The sequence below is a fragment of the Poecile atricapillus genome, chromosome Z, assembly GCF_030490865.1.
Source record: "Poecile atricapillus isolate bPoeAtr1 chromosome Z, bPoeAtr1.hap1, whole genome shotgun sequence".
Taxonomy (NCBI): domain Eukaryota; kingdom Metazoa; phylum Chordata; class Aves; order Passeriformes; family Paridae; genus Poecile; species Poecile atricapillus.
This window is the reverse complement of record NC_081289.1, coordinates 8595336-8612641: the sequence shown is the minus strand read 5'-3', so window position 1 is coordinate 8612641 and position 17306 is coordinate 8595336.

The following is a 17306-nucleotide window of genomic DNA, read 5'->3' as shown; positions in this document are numbered from 1 at the left end:
CATGCGCGTACATATACCACTAGAGAAATTTTCTAGAAAAATAACTGAAAACCCAGGTAGGTTTCTGTTTCTCAGAAATTCCAGAAATACTTCAAATACTTTGGTACTGTGACAATTGTACGTGCACACACACAGAATAACTACAAAAATCGTCAGGTACTAAAACAAATATCCCTGACTCTACAATGAGGATTTTTACACCAGTACTTAGTCTTAGAGAAAGTGTAGTCAAACCCAAACCTGAACAGTTGCAGTCCCCCTTCCCTCTTTTCTCTCCAGGCTCAGAACTCTCTGGGGCATCTCACCCTGTGACTGGGGACTAACAGTAGTGGTAGAGGTGTAAAAGTGGCAAAGGAAAGGGAACATATGGCCAGATGCAGGGAGGAACGCTGCACCAAGCCAGCCTGACACCTTATTGGAGATCGTGTGATAATGGAGACCTGCTGACACTGTGTAACATCTTTTTGCTCTCTCAGGGCCTGCCCTGTTCCCTGTAACTGAGAAGGAAAGACAAAGATGCTGCTACTGCCAGTAAATATTTCCCCCAACAGTGGAAATTCTTAATTCTGGACCAGAATTAGCTGCTTAGCATACTTAGCAATACCTTAGTGACTTGTGATCAGACTAGGAAGGAAAAAAATTGTACACTAATAAGCCAGCTTCTCTCTGCATGCAAGGTAGTTTAATTAAAAGATATGTTATATTATATCAAAATAGCCATGGAAAAAGGCTGGACTCATATAGGCCAACTATGTATCTATATATATATATATATATACATATAAAGACAATACATGTTCCATACTGGTAATAGAATATAATCAGCATAATAAGCCATTTTCATTTCCCCTGGAATTTTACAATATCTCACAGATTAATCTCTCAGGTTTTCTTTTTTGCTGTTTTTTTTTCTTTCTTTTTAAATCTTATAACATCATGTACTAGTTTCATGAATCTCTCAGTCAAATTCTCAAATATCTTAAATATTTCCTAAGTTTTACCTACAAATTTTTAAAATTATAAATGTGTCTATAAAGGTTGCTTTTCTTCTATCTTTTTTTTTTTTTCTTTTTTTTTTTTAATGTTTGTCTCTACCTTCAAGTGAAACGGAACAAAAATATGTTCATAAAGACAAAAATTCCATTGTTTATACTGATCAGCGCAGACTAGGCAGTGAGGGGGAAAAAATGGAGGCATCTGTTGAATACAAATGAAGGCAGCAGGTCAGTGTGTGAGTTCTTAGGTTCTGAAGCTACTTGTCATTTGCTTTTAGTGACTGAAACCTCACTGCTCCTCTCCCCCTCCACCACAGGACAAAGTTAACTTCACTCCAGGAAAGTTACTTGACATGAAACTGCAAAATGTCATGCATGCAAAAACTCAGTCTTTACCCATTTGCAGCAATGTTCCATGCCAGATTTAAGTTTGCCAATGACAATGTTGTTCTAAACACACCATTTTAGCTGATAAAGAACCTTTAAACTTCTTCTGTGGTGTGGCTAATAGTGTGCCTAAGCCTAGAATTAGTGTCCTTAAAGGTTTAATTGTGGTGGTAGACCCGACTCTTAGAAGAGCTGCCTTGTGCCCAAAAGGTCTGTTTTGTGCTTCAGCAACAGGGACTTTCACAATAAATTGTGAAATTTGGAAGGATAATAGGAAAAAACCAGCACTCCATACTTCAAATGGATCTTGCTTCCCATTTTTCTTCCAAAGTGTTGAATGATACATGACATCATACAATGTGTGGTAATTCTCCCTTCTCTAGAATAAATGGGTTCTATTTCTGAGAAAATGTATTAAAGACAAATTTTACTGTTACCCTGATGTCAGTCCCTAGCAAAACAATTCAAATGCAATTCCTCTGGATTCACACTGATGTAACGGAGAGCAGAATGTGGTGCTTGAAAAAACAGCTGTCACCTTATGGACAACTTATGAAATATCTTATTTGGAAACAAGTGTTCTTCTGTGCAGTTTATTTCCCTGTACTTCTTTTCTCCAGGTCATTTTTTTCTGAAGACAGTGTTTTAAAACAGAATCACTGTTGTTTCTTAAGAATTTATCTGCTTCTGCACTTATTCCCCACCTGACATCATAATCCTCTGGTTGTGATATAATAATCATTTTTACAATGACCAATTGTGATTCTACAAGCTGGGCTTAAAATCTGATCCAAGAAATGCCTTTTACTCTGATATCTTACATAACGTCATATCAAATTTTGTCTCAAGAGATAATAATTTCAACCAAGTGACATCAATTAAGTTTTCATACAAGGGAGTGGTACACTTGGTATAACTCCCTAGAGATAAATTCCTCCAGACTTTACAGTTTTATGATTTGACCTTTAAAAATATTTCCACTTTCTGCCCAATGCTTGGTGATACAAGCCTAATGATTTTGTTGAAGAAAACATTACATATACAGTTAAGTCCAGTCTCCCACGGGAGTTAAAAGTTGCAACAAACAGAAGCTCAAGGAAAGGAAAATCAAATGCAAATATATTTCTCATGAATTGTTCTATGAATTTCAGATACCATAGTGATTTATGTGAATAACTTGAAAAGCAACATCCTACTTGACAAGTGCTGAGTGAATACCCTTCTAAAGTTTGCAGTCTTATGTTTGAGGATACAGTTTCGTCCTGTATTTTTGCTCTGAAATTCAGTGGTTTCTCTGTTCATCCTACCATCTTTGGCAGCTTTAACTGGAGTTATTCATGGGTTTCAAATTATGCACATGGTTTGCTGGATCTGTGCCCATGTGTGTTGAAATTTTGTAAAGAGTAGGACAGACAGCACAATCCAGAATCAGGGAGAGCCAAGTTTTCTTCTCTAGCGCACTTCAAACTTCAAGGAAGGACCTCTGGGAAGAATAGGTATCTAGGGAAGCAGGTTATCAGATGCTGCATACCTTCTTGACAGCTGATAGCACTTGAAAATTGAAGATTGTTTTTAAACTTAAGCCAGCTGACTAACTCAGCTGGATGCAGGACCAGGATTTCTAGAATCTCAGTTTCATGTTCAAGCAGACCATTATAACGAGATTTGAACTGTAAATTATTTTTAACAAAAATTAAACTCTGGTTTGTTTAAAGGACTAGATTTCTATATATATTTTTTTCCAAAACAGATATTTCTAAGGATATGACTTCTTAATTTAAATACTCTGCTTTTTGTAAGACACTGAACGTACAAATGAACACGTGAAAGAAGTAAACTAATATTTTGTTAATAGTTTCTACCACAATAGTTATTTTAAAGTTGTTATTTCTCATTAAAGATCTCAGAAGTTTCCACAAGTTTTATCTTGCAAAACCAAGAGAACTCTGGCCTGTGAAGGAACTATTTTCTTCTCAGTAAGATGTCCTGCTATGTTAGAATGATCCATTTGGAGTGCCCAGCTATAGACCTGTTAAAGTAAATTTCTCTGTGCTATCATCTCCATGAAAGCCGTGTGCACACAAGATGTGTCTCACAGACCAGAAGATGGATCTCTGATGACATGAATTAGTGCATAGCATGTGTTGCTTTGGAAAACTTTGTTTCATATTGAACACTGGTTGATGATACTTTCCAGTAATATCACATTACAAAACTGATTATAAAAATACCGCAACCACATTATGGATAAAGTTATTATCCATTCTGTTTGCCACACCAATGCCTTACCATGCAAATCCATCCTAGATTTATTGACCGCAAATTATTGTATATGTGAAATAAATGAGTTGGAGAAAGAAGCATATCTTTATGGCTTTCAGCACATCTCCAGTAGAATCAGCATGAAAAATGCAAAAGCTATTTCACTAATCTCTTCCAACATTTTGTATCTGAAACAGTCGCTACCTCAAAAGCTGTATTTCTTCAGTGAGCACATTTTCAAGGCTCCTGAAACAAAGGTTTCAAGTATAGTTTAGGACAGGGATTAAGTTGTTTGCTTGTTTGTGTGTTTCCTCCTTTTTTTTAACATACTGTATAGTTCAATTACTGGAAAGGCGAAGTTTGAGACTGTTACTGTTGTTTTTGCATGAAATTGATCTGGGCTCCATCCAGATTCTGGTCTTGTTCTTGTTAAGGCAGAGACATTCAGATGAAAATTAAGATCCTTCTAATGAAATACACTGGAGGATTAAGTTATAAGTGGCAGGACACGTTACCTTATTTATCTAGTTGTGCTTGCGTGATTTGCTAGACCAGCCGTTATGAGAAATGTTCCTTATGCAATCTATTTTCAAGACTATTTCCATTAAAAGTAACATGATTGAGTACACTGCTTTGCTCATAGTTGAGATATGCTCCAATGTTTATATCAAACCAATTAAACTGTGTTGTTTTAAAGCAATAAAAGTGGTTCTGTAATTGCCACATGTTCTTCTCTACCATTTTCAAGTCTGGAAACCAGGAAATAGTTTGGAAGTTTTGTGCATGCTATTTCTTCCTCACACATTTGACCTCAATTTTATCTTGCTCTGATTTGTGCTATAAAATATTCTATATCTCTTATGTGTGTGTGATCTAGAAAAGATCTTATATTTTTCTAACATTTGGAATAAAGACACCTAAAGTGATACTGTTATTGTTACTGTTATTGTTATTTCAAGCATTTTTATTTCTTAGCATTATAATGGTTGTACCTACACTGTTACAGGTGAAAGTCCCTGAGCAGCTACATTAAAACTATGTACTTGCTGACAATCACATCATTAGCAACCTCTTGCTGGCAGTTGAGAAATGTATTACATAGATCCCCTTGACACATCTGCTCTTGTGCAATATGTACCATCATCTTCAAAAGTATGTATTAATTCTGAGTGCCTCCATCTGAACCAAATTAAAAGATCCTGAATTTGCAATAATGGGTGTCCTAAAAACTGTTTTTCATAAAATGTTACATTTGGAGCCGAATGAAGTTAACTACCATTTTTGGAAACCTCTTGGAAAGCATTAATTGTGGGTTTAAATTTGGGTAATTAAGCCATTTAAAATTCTGTCCTATGGGGTCTCTGTATGCAAGCAGACAAATAAGGAAGGGTCTTCCTTTCAATATCTAAAATTGCAAGGAACATATTTCTCTATGGACTTCTGGGGTGCCTTCTGTAGAATCCTTTCCTTTGCATTCGTAAGTTTCCTTGTGTGTGGTTTGTGAGAACCCCACCTGGAGTGCTGCATCCAGCTCTGGGGTCCTCAGCACAAGGACACAGACTTGTTAGAGCAGGTTCAGAGGAAGGCCATAAAGATGATTAGGGTGATGTAGCACCTCTCCTATGTAGGAAGGCTGGGAGAATTGGGGTCATTCAGTCTGGAACAGTGAAGGCTCCAGGGAGACATTATTGCAGCCTTCCAGTACTTAAAGGGGTTACAAGGGAACTGGAGAAGGACTTGTCCAAGGATGTGTGGTGATAGGACAAGGAGGAATGGTTTTAAACTGAAAAAAAGTAGATTCAGGTTGGAGATTAGAAAGAAATCCTTTGCAATGTCAATGGTCAGGCACTGGAATGGGTTGCCCACAGAAGTTTTCAGATCACTTCAAGGTAAGGTTGGATAGTACTTTGAGCAGCCTGGTGGAAGGGGTCCCTGTCCATAGCAGGATGGTTGGAACTAGATGATCTTTTAGGTCCCTCCCAACCCAAACCATTTTATGATACTATAATTCATGCAAGCTGGAGCACCAAAGGCCTATTCAAAGCTAATTTGAGGTTAGAGCAAGACATGGAAAGATTTAGGGAATGGAATTGCCTTCAAGGCCATCAGGAGCATTTTTTCACCATAAGTGGGGTGTAGCAAGTTCCTTTGAACATCAAGCTTTAATTGGACTAATATTACCAGCCTAGGAGCAGCTCTGGGTGTATGGAAACAGCCTGGGGAGCAGAACAGGTAGCTTAGTACATGGATAGTTATATATAGGGGATTTTTCTCAATATGGAACATCTTAAGGCTGCTCAGCAGGTTGCATGTTTTGAGGCTTAGGCTGTAGGGCTGAGGTACAAGTTCTGTGTGGCTGTGAGTTGTTATGCATCATCTGACTATGTGAACACAGCGTGTGCTTAGTTTTACAGTGGTAAAAATGTGTGAACTCATACCTCTGCCACTAGTGCAAAAAACACCTCTGGGTCCACTTCTTTTGCCTCCACTGCACAGTATCTATTCACTGCTGAAGCCTTTCTCTTGTCAATGCAGCACAGTGCAGAAGCAATTTACCCATCACTGAGGAGTCTAGCTAGAGATCTCATCAGAAGCAGAAGGCAAGATGATGCAGAAAGCAATGGATAAAAATCCCTAAAACCTATCTTTCTAAATTCAGAGACCAAATGGTGGGAAAATAAATTGAAGCTCTTTCTGGAGAATGTTGTGATTTGTAATGGCATCAAGCTGAAATTTCTACTGTATCCTGTACATTCTGTAAGAGAAAAAAGTCTGAAAGAGACATGACGGGAACAACAGAGATGAAGAAATTCTCACATAAGATGCTATAAACTCAAACCAATGTGAGTATTTTGCACATTGTTCCACCTTGCATCTCTGCTGCTGCCATATTTTGCAAAAAACCTATATTTGTGGGCCATACTGGACTGCAAACTCTGCTTCTGTCCCTGTTGAGAGCACGGCTTTAGACGGTGAAGACCTGACAGCGGAAATCTACAATCATATAACAGTAAATGGAAGGCTTTGAACTCATTTGCTTTCATGAGATAAATAACTTCAGGAGACATAGTTAATGGTATACTTATCTTATGCACAAGTGGAAGAGTTGGCTGTGATCCACTTCCGACTTGGAATTTTTACTACTACAGTTAGCATCAGATAAAAGCTGATTTCAGGAACCAAGAAAATAGTGTTAGAGAGAAAAGGAAGGTTGTGCCTCCTTCACAGCAGTTGGGAGGTAGTGGACAAGCTGCCATTTAATTTCAGCAATTGATGTTGGAACACCTCTCATTCAGAAGGCAGTCTTTGTTATACATATGTAAAGCAGAATATCAGCAGTGTCTGGAGCAGGACAGGTTAATGTACTGATAAAGAAGTAACACAAACTTCAACTCAGAACAGCCAATAGTATGGGTTACAGATCATCAGTCAGCTAAAGACTGTGGCCAAGGCAGATGGAGTTTATAACTTAAAGGATTTAATTCTGCTTTTTCTGTGACAACAATTCACACTACAAAAAAAATCTATATAACACTGATCTATATAACGCTGATCGTCAAAGGAGAAACAAAAACTGCACAAGCCTAAACACCCTCTTATGCTGTATTAGCAGAAGGTGATGTATCCACAGCACACTTAGTGAATGGGACAAGATTTAGTGTTTACACTTCTATCTGTATTTCTGCTGCTTCTTACTACATACTTAAAAGGATGTTACTCTTCAGTGAGTAATAAATTCCCTTTCAAAAACTAGCCTAGGTTAACTGAATTTGTTTTTAGGAAGATCATTTCACACACTGCATTTCACTTATTCAAAAGTAAAAATATTTCCCCAATATCTCAGAAGCATGAAGAGGCAGTTCAAAAGAAAAGAAAAACCGTGTCTAGATTCTCTCTTCCTACTGTGAACACAGCTTCTCTGTTTCTGCTCTGTGTTTCTACTGACCAGAGGTGAACAGCCTTCAGGTCTGGGAAGGCAGATAGTTAAAAAAAATCAACAATAAAGAACAATCTCTGTCTTCTTCCAACACCCTTTGGAACCTGGTCTGTTTCACAACAAATAAAGTTCTTTAAGTGCCAATATGAATTTACTCGCTATATTTTAAAGAGTTCTGTATGAATTTCAGCCTTTAGTTCCCTGTGTTTAGAATGCATAGGATATATTCTCTGTGGCATCTTTTTAGCAGCAGAGCAAAATGCTGTGTGAACTATTTGCTGTGAACTATGTAAATGTAACAAAAAAAGAACACTACTATCAGGTGGCATTTCTGTGTATCTTAATACAATGAAAAATAGTAATTAATAATGTACATCAGGGAAACCTGATTGCTTGAGTAAAATCTGTGTTACCAGTTTACTTGAAATTTTACTCGAAAAACGGATACTCTGTTCATTTGTATGTGGAGAAAGCTCTGAGATATGGATATAAAATATAGCAGGATTAGAAGGGTGATCCTATTTACGCTCAGGAGAAATAATGCACCTGCCATATGCAAGAGTAGTAGCCTTAACAGGAAACTGCAATACCTGAAAAGGAAACCAAAAACACCAGAAAAAAAAATCAAAGTTGTGATAAATAGTGTCATCAATATCCAACATGCCTCCTTTCCTCTCAGTCACCTCTTATTTTTGAGGGTAGAGGTAGAGGCTACCTCCCAGCCACCATGGAGCTTCTGAAGCTGCCCTGAATAGTCTGTGTATTGCATTTACCTATACCCTAAATCCCATGACATAAAGGAATCATGTGCAGTAGTGGAGCCAAAGAAATCTGGAATAACTATGAGCAGTACAGCTCCAGTAGCCGAATAAATCTGGGTGGGGGTAAACTTAGGAAGGAAGTGTTCTTAAATTGGCTTCATATTAAATGTTCCCTCCCTACACAGTTACACTTAGAAATCATTTGAACATGTATATCTGAGCAAAAGCACAAAACTTTTAAATTTTAACTTGATAATTTTAATAATTTTATGACAAAGGATTTTTCAATGTAAACATGGAAGGAAATGTATATTTTTAACTTTAGCAGAATAATCAACACTGATATCAGAGTTCATATATTTTGGTTGCTAAAGTCTTGGGTCATTATTTCCTCCCCAAAGAGGCATGGGGTAGTAAAAATCAAATTTTTAGTGAAAAATGAGTGATTCCCCTATACCCTTGCAAGAATAACTCCAAGAAAATTAGGTTTTTTGAGGAGGTAGCATTCATGGAGCTCTCTGTCTGCTTCCCCTGCTTTCTTCTTGGGTGTATCTGAATATATGTCCCTGTCACCCCTGAGCTGATGTAGCACCTGCTCCTAAAAGATGAGCAATGAGAGACCTTGGTTTGCTGTGCTCATTCTCCAGATATACTGTACGCTCTTCCCAGGAATATCAGATTTATTATGTAACTGCAGAACCAAAGCACAGTGTGTTCTCATTAAAACTGGCCTTCCTGACCAAAAATGGATTTACAGAACACTTCTAAAAAAGTAATTAAATTCATTATGCACATATTAAATGATGTGACAGAGAGAATGACTTAAGAGACTCTTGAGGAAGGTAGAGACCTGGACCAGTGCATCATCTGGGAAATCCTTCTGTCTCGCATTGGACTTTGACCAAATTATCCTGGAAAAGAGAAAATATATAAAGGGTCCAGGGACTAAATGATATATTTCTTTAGGCTGTACATAGCTGATTTACAAGCTATACAAGTTGTACATCCATGCTATAGACAATACTAGGGCCTGCCCAAGTCATATTTGCTTTAGAAAAGCAAAACAAAACATTAGCCACAACTAACAGCTCTGAACTGTTGGAATTTTGAAAAGAAACAGAGATTGTGGCCCAAATCTGAATGTTCATAATCAGACATAACATATCTTAACACAACTAGATCTTAACATAACTAGGTATATGTGCACTTTATAATAAAGCCGAAGTCATCACTAAAGTGCCTGATGGCACATAAAGCTTTCCAAGTTCTTCTCAACGCTAAATCATACCAGGAAATTCGTGATAAATGTTCCTAACTAAGTTAAACTGTATGAAGAAAATCTAATGACTATCAAAGAGAAGATTAAAGAGGTTCTAAAACTGATAGGTTTACTAAAAGACACAGTAATAAATAGCTACTGTGCCAGAAAGCAGTAATCTAATTTTTTAACGAAAGTTCTAAGAAGGGCTCTGGCAAAGTCTACTTAAAGTAGCGTGATTGAAAATGATCAGCAATGGCTCATGTAGCATACTAACCACAGTAACTACTAACCAAAACTCAGATTCAGTCTGCTCAAAAGAAGGCATTGACCTCAAGCAATGGAAATAAGAAGTTTCAAGTCATTCTTTCTAATTCTGTATGCCCTTCTAAAATGAAATCAGTCAGTCATTATTTATTGCTATCAGATGGGGGTCTGGAAAACTGTTCCAGTATTCAAGCAGCTGAAAATGATTAGTTTTTCAGATACAAAATTATGTGGTCAAGCTGATAAAGAAGGGGGAAAGACAACTACAAAAAAAAAATACTGATTAACTACAGTAGCACTGTCTGGGCAAACATGCAGTGGAACAATGTCTAAAAGTTATGGAGTTTCCTACACATGAACAAACTCAGGTCTTGGGATAGGTGAGGACTGAAATTTCCAGAACTACATCTGAGATAGACCTGTGGGACCTCATCCAAGTTACCAGCATGGGATGGTAGGATCAGAATTTTCCAAGAGCTTTGCAAGGGACACTATTCAGTTCTAGATGGGCTTTCGATTAAAGGAAACAACCTCACAATTTCTAGGGTGTTACAGGAATATATGTATTAAAAACGATACATAAAAGTCGTCTGAGGGTCCAAAAACACCTTAGAGGAAGGGCAAAAATATTCCATAACAACCCAAAGTGAACAGAGAAGTAAAGAACATTGTCAGGGATTACCACATGAGCCAAAATTAAGTGAAAGTAATAAATTCCTGCTAATGATAAAGGAAAACCAGCACCTTGAAGGAAAGCACAAATAGATGATATTGCTTAATTTGGTAAGGATAAATATGCTTGTGTTAGAATATAATTCTGACTCTCAAGAGATGATTTTCACAGAAAATACTGCAGCTGAACATGTAGCCACACGTACTAAATAATTTTTTGCTAAACCAGCTCTACATCTAATAGAAACCTGCTGCACAGTAAATTCTGACAGAATTTAGTTAATTTTATTTTAAGTGGTTTCATTACAGGTGTAGAATGCAACCCCCAATTGATGTTATCCCTAATGTTATAGGTAAGCAAGAAAATGGAGCCAAAAAAAACCCCAAAAAACCAACAACACCCAAAAACCCAAACTGAAACCCCAAAACCTCCGAAACTAATAAAAAACCTGTGGAGCCATGCTCCTAACAATGCTGAGCATGACTAATTTGTGGGGTGCTGTGATGAGTCTGCCATGAAGTGTTATTTGTTCCAGAGGGAATAGAAGACATTAATAGGCTGTCAGACCCAACTCTAAAAGTAGAGACAGGAAAAAATACAAACTTACTTCGACCTGGTGCCTCCAAGAGAAATGAGCATTTTATTAAAATGAAATGAGAATATGTTGTGAGACTTAGACAGTCACCAGTGGCATAGTTTGGGTGAAACATAGTTTGGGTGTACGATCAAACTGACACAAACTTTAGAGAAAGGATAATGTCTTTACAATTCTTGGGGAGATGTTTGAAAAGGTCATTTTCCCTAAGGAAGTGTCACTTGAGTAAGGGTAGCAGAAAATTGACACAGTGAAACCTGTGGGCATGGCACAACCAAAAATAAATGGGAGTGATGGTCCCAATTGGAAGGCACAAAGTTTTCTGGGGCAGCATGTCAAGGATGCTGGTCATTTCAGATCATTTACAACTAATGAATAAAATATAAATAAAGATAAGTTATACATATTTGAAACTCTGAATTATTTTAATGGTGATTTTTGGTGTTTTTAATGTTTTTCTGGTAAAAGAAGAAATGAGATTATATGTTTCCAGTAAGTCTTTACATGTGTATGTTGAGCTATTGCTAAATTTACATGGCATCTGATAGAAGCACTACTGCTCAGTTCAAAACATCAGGAGCTAAATGATGCACAGTTTACTCAAATAGCTGAACTCTGGGCAATTTTGAAGGAATACAGCAGCAATAAAGTTATAAAAGAGGTGGTAATGTAATTTCTCATTTCTTGCCCATCTGAGAGTGAGTTTTAAGAAAAGTATAAAAAAGTAGATTAACAGACTCAAGGTCATGGTTAAAAGATCAGCAATAAAGGAACCAGAGCAACACAAAAGTAAAAATATCTAAGTGTCTCCCAGACAACCCATTTAATCTTATCTAAAAAATTTCCTTATACCCTTGATAACTTTAGAAATATTTAGTACTGCTTCTGAAAACATTTGAAAAATGTTACCCTGACTTCCCTAGCAAACTCTATAATTTGTTTTCCCAGTTGTCTTTCTGTAGAATTAGCATCACCAGGATAAACTTCTTGATGCAGGATGAATCAGTTTCTGCTTCTTTAAATCTCACTGATGAATATTACTGGTAGTAGACTCTTGCCTCTGATATTCCTGAGAATGAATCTTCAAGCCACTAAATTTATAAAGAAACATCTCTCCCAGAATGGCTGCAGTTGGTTCATATGTTGTTCTTAGGCCTTTTATTCACTGTCATATCAAGCTACATCTATCTTTTAAAAAAATGGCATTTAGTCTAAGAGTCTAAAATATGCTAATATGCTACTTCCATCATCATCTCAACTGTTTTGTAAACACATGGAAAGTACTTGTTCAGGTTGTTACTTCTGCAGTTCACATAACTAGAGCTTTTATCCTGCTGTGAAGTATCACTGATAACCTCTTATTTTTGCTTCCTTAGATCATTAATAAAAAATTCTGCCCAGTCTTGGTTTCATACATAAGCAAGCTAGGATAGAGTTAATTTTCTACTTAGTAGCTGGTACAGTGCTGTGTTTTGGATTCCGTATGAGAATAAATGTTGAAAACACACTAGTGTTTTAGTTGTTGCTAAGTAATTCTTAGTCTAAATCTAGGACTTTTCAGTTTCCCAGGCTCTGCCAGTGAGCAGGTGCACAAGAATCTGAGGGGAAACACGGCCAGGAGAGCTGATCTGAGCTGGCCAAAGGGATGTTCCACACCATGGAGAGTCATGGCCAGTACAGAAACTGGGAGGAGTTGGTCAGGAGGTGCTCAGGGATGGGATGGGCATTGGTCAGTGCATGGTGAGCAATTGCATTGTGCATCAGTGTCTTGGATTTTCCTTCTCTCTCTTTTTCTTTTCTTTACACTTATTGTTGTGGTTTTTTTAATATTACCATGCAAGCTGCCTGGTACTTAGTTTCTGTCTGTGGTTAAACCGTGTCATCCTCATTCTCCTGCTGTATAACCAGGGTTTCAAAATTGTGTTTGAAGATGATCTGGCTTCAGTTGAATGTGTGTATGTATGATAACGATATACCAACTAGTATATTGAAGATGAAATGAACTGCATTTCATCTATAGTATAGAACCTTATTCATCTGACTGCTGTGTGCAGACAAAAAAAAATCCCACTAGAGTGACTAAATAGCACTTCAAGACCTCCTGCCCTGACAATTGTGTTTTATCACTTCAGTACTTTTATTGATTTCTTACTCATTTCAGCAGGGAATTCCATATTTCTATGGAGATTAATTTTACAGTCATAAAACCTTTGCTTTATTGTGCCTTTTTCCTTGCTATTTTCACTCTAATGTCATATTTTGGAAGGGAAATGTTGACAGAGTTAACTAGTGAATTAAAAAAAATCCTCATGTAAAGACAACTTCAAAGAATTGTTCAATTTCTAAGCTGTAAATCCTTATTTCCTTTTATTAACCTTCCAGCCAGACACAGAATTTGCTACAGCAGGAAGCTCAAGTGATCCCTTAAATTTTAGGCTGTTTCCATTGATGTTAAAATCTTTCTAATGTCTACTGTATGGCCCAGGAGTTATTTTAATCCGAGACATGACAGGTAAATTTCTATTTAGAGAGAGGTAAAACAGTTTGGGTATATCAGGTGGATAAAGTCTGAATCAAGGAATTCAAGCCTCTCATGCAATCCTTAGCAACATTATTAATCCTAAGCAACTGACTTTGCAAATCTCCAATCAAAGCTGAAATTTCACAGATGGATAAGGAGAGTATTTTCCTTCATGAAGGGAGGCAGTGGGTACTGCTACAATGCTGACAATTTTTCCCTGTCACTTTGAGTAACATGAACATTTCCAGTTGCCACCAGTAACAAAAACAAACAAGCAAACAACCCCACAAGCCAAAACTGTCATCCAATTCCTGCTATTCTGACTACAGAAGTTTCAACAGACTTCTTCTTTGCTCAAATTATCATCAAAAGAATATTCTTGTGTAGCAGTAGCAGACAAAAATAAAATCAGTGTGGTTCATACAAATTCATGTTTCTTACATTACATCAAATTGAAGAACTGTCTGCTTTTGATTGCTGTGTTTTGCTATCAGTTGTATATTTGCTTTGGAACATAAGCTCTACAATGCCTTTGATGTGAAATGTCTGGCAGGTGTATCCATGTGTTCTGCACAAACAGCAAGCAAGCTAGGAACCTTGTGTGACAAAATAAGCAGACAAGTACTTGGGTAGTGATGAGACAGTATTTGAATTCCCACAGCGCTTTTGAAGAGGCTGGTGAACAGTGGCTCACAAGACTTAGTCTAAAATGCAGGGTATCTCTTCCATGGGATCTAGGAAGGCTGGTGGCACTATTTTCCACCTCCTTGTTCTCTATGCATTCAAGAATCTGGACTGTGTTTGCTCCTTTCTAAGACAGATAAGGAAAGAAATTCGATATTGCACTAATGGGTACAGAGATAACCTATTCCTGCCCGTGTTTGTAAATGTGATATTCTCTCATGCTCTTATGACATATCTGATTGCAAAGCACAGAGGTACAGGCCATGTCTCCCATAGCAGGATCAGCATTCACTCTCCTTTTGTGCTTTCCCTGCCCTGAAAACTCCGAGTTTATTTGGCATTAAATCTAACTTTAGCTCCGTCTTCACGCAAACCCCTGCTTTTAACTTGTGCTAGTTCAGCCATCATAAAGAACAAAAGCTAAAATTCAGATAAGCAAACATTCATGATTTTCTAAGAGGGGAAATTTTAATGCTGATAGAGAGAAGCTCATCTCAAGACAGCTATTGGGGTCACCCATATGCTCAGAGAAAATGTTGAATCATGGAGGAAGAACTGGTGAGGCGATTTGGCTCACTGCTGTGTTGAGAATCGCCCAGCATGTCATCTAATTATGCTGTCAGCTTCTCTCCAAAGTGACATGCACATAAGCAGAGTGCCCAGGTGGATTTAGGATCAAGAGTGGTACTCCACAGGGGGATTTTCACACTCAAACTTGCTTAACACAAATGGTGTAAGTGTAACGAAAAGCCTCCACCTCCTTGCTGGAGCAAAGAGGATAAAGCCATCAGGATAAAAACCATCTTTTCACCACGTAACTTAATGAGGGCTTTCCTTCTCACAGATTTCAGCTACATAAAAAATCCCAAACCCAAACTTCAGGCAAATAATAAACAGGTTATTTTTTAATTGAGAAAATCTAATTGCAAATCTTCCATAAACTTTTGAAGCATAGATGAAATAAGATTTTGCATATTCTCTTCCAGTTTATAGAAGTAATAGTAAATGACTGGTTGTTTGGGGGTGTAGAAACCTATGGAGTCAGAAAAGAAGCCATGGACCATGCCTGGCATTCAGCAGTTGATCAACCCTTCAGGAAATTTCCGAAGTTAGAAATAACTCCTTAAGATATACCAAAAAACACCTCTCCATGACCTATGAGTCATGACACAAATGTCCTTTATGCCTTGATATTTCATTATACAATGTTTTTTTATTATGGAACAATGGAACAAGTCATGACCAAAACTTTAGTCATTAACTCTTTTCTGATCTACTACCAGTTTGGAAAGTGGTGACTACATGATTCATATATATAATGCCAAAACAGGAGCAGCATGAATGCTAAATTATTTGCCATGTTCACAGACTGTCAGATGGGGCTGATAGCCAGCTTTTCAAAATAATCACGAAACTATCTGCACAGCTGTATCATATTTTCAGCTTGTACTCCTTTACTACTGCAACCAGCATCCAGTGTTCTCAACCCAACACCCTCTTTGATGAATATGGCAAATCATTTCAATTTCATATTTCTTCTTGCTATAAATGAAAGAAAAAAAAAAGTGTGACTGTCTAGTCTGATCTATAATTTCCTCTGAAGCAATATTGCAAAAATTTCCCATTTGCAAAGCAGGAATAAAAGAGGGAGGTGATAAACAACAAGCACAGAAGTGTTGCATGGATGACATGAATAGATGAAGGGCCTAAACTAATTGTGAGAAGTGAGAAGAATGAATTGGAGTGACAACACATAATCAAATTCTCTTTTCATTGTCTTCTATCTCATTTCTGCAAAATGTGTTGAACTCATGATTATCTATCATTAAAGGACAGAAAATTTGCCTTTATTGTACCCAAACTGCTTCAGTTGCTATTTATCAATCTGTTTAATTAATAAATAAGTTACTGCTCCCAATTGTTTTGGAGATGCTACACAGTACTCCAAGATTATAAGGTAAGAAAATGCATTGGCAAAAATATTACAACTTAATATAATGCAATTATGTTACTGATAATCTGGAAAACAAATCTATCAGTATAACAGTTCTACCACCCACGCACCCCAGGCAGAACAAGCACCGTGCAAAGCTCTGTGAGACACTGAGCTGCCTCAGAGAGCTGACAGTCTGGGGCTATGGCAGGAAGCGAGTGGGTATGGGCAAACAGATGGGCAAAGTGGAAGCTAACAGTGAAATGGTTATGATTAGTGTAACAGTTTCCGAATATTTGATCATGAGCTTGCTGCGGGGGCAAAGAAAAAAGCCTTTATTTTATTCTTCCATAAAGGGATGGATGTTAATAAGATAATTAGGGTAATGATGTAATTAAAAGCGAAGCTGGAGTCCCAAAAGATACGGTTTATAATATGAGTGAGGAATATTACCCCATATGATGTTTTTAATATTCAGTACAGTCTGGCTTTGAGAAACCTCACAAATGCTTTAAGGCAAATTTAAAAATGCCATTTTCTAGAGGGAGAATTGGGCCATTCCTTATTTTTAAATACATATTGTAGGAAAGTGCAGTGGGCAGAGAGAACAGGTTATCCAGATTGCAAGGACAAGCACAGCTATCACCTAACTGCTCCTAAAAGGGCACTTGGAAAACTCTAGAGGTCAGGGAGAGTCAGTAAGGGAGTAGATTCAAGCTGGAGAATTCTCCCTTCCAGAGCATTTGGCAATTGATATGATGGGATAGCAGTGCTCACCCTTTCCACTCAACAGCCCAGCACAGCATTGGCAGGCTTTTCTGGAGTAAAAATACACCTCAGTTCCCCCAGCTCCAGCAGAAGGGAGAGTTGTGTTAAAATAAATCAGTCAAGTGCTTAATAAGAATGACCTGTGAACTCCCTTCCCGTCAGAAATGGCCTTATTGTCAGAAAACTGTTGTAAGTGAGAATATTTGCTCCTTGAGATTTATTTTTTCATGATTGCCTAAACTAACTACCCTTTCTATTCCTCAGG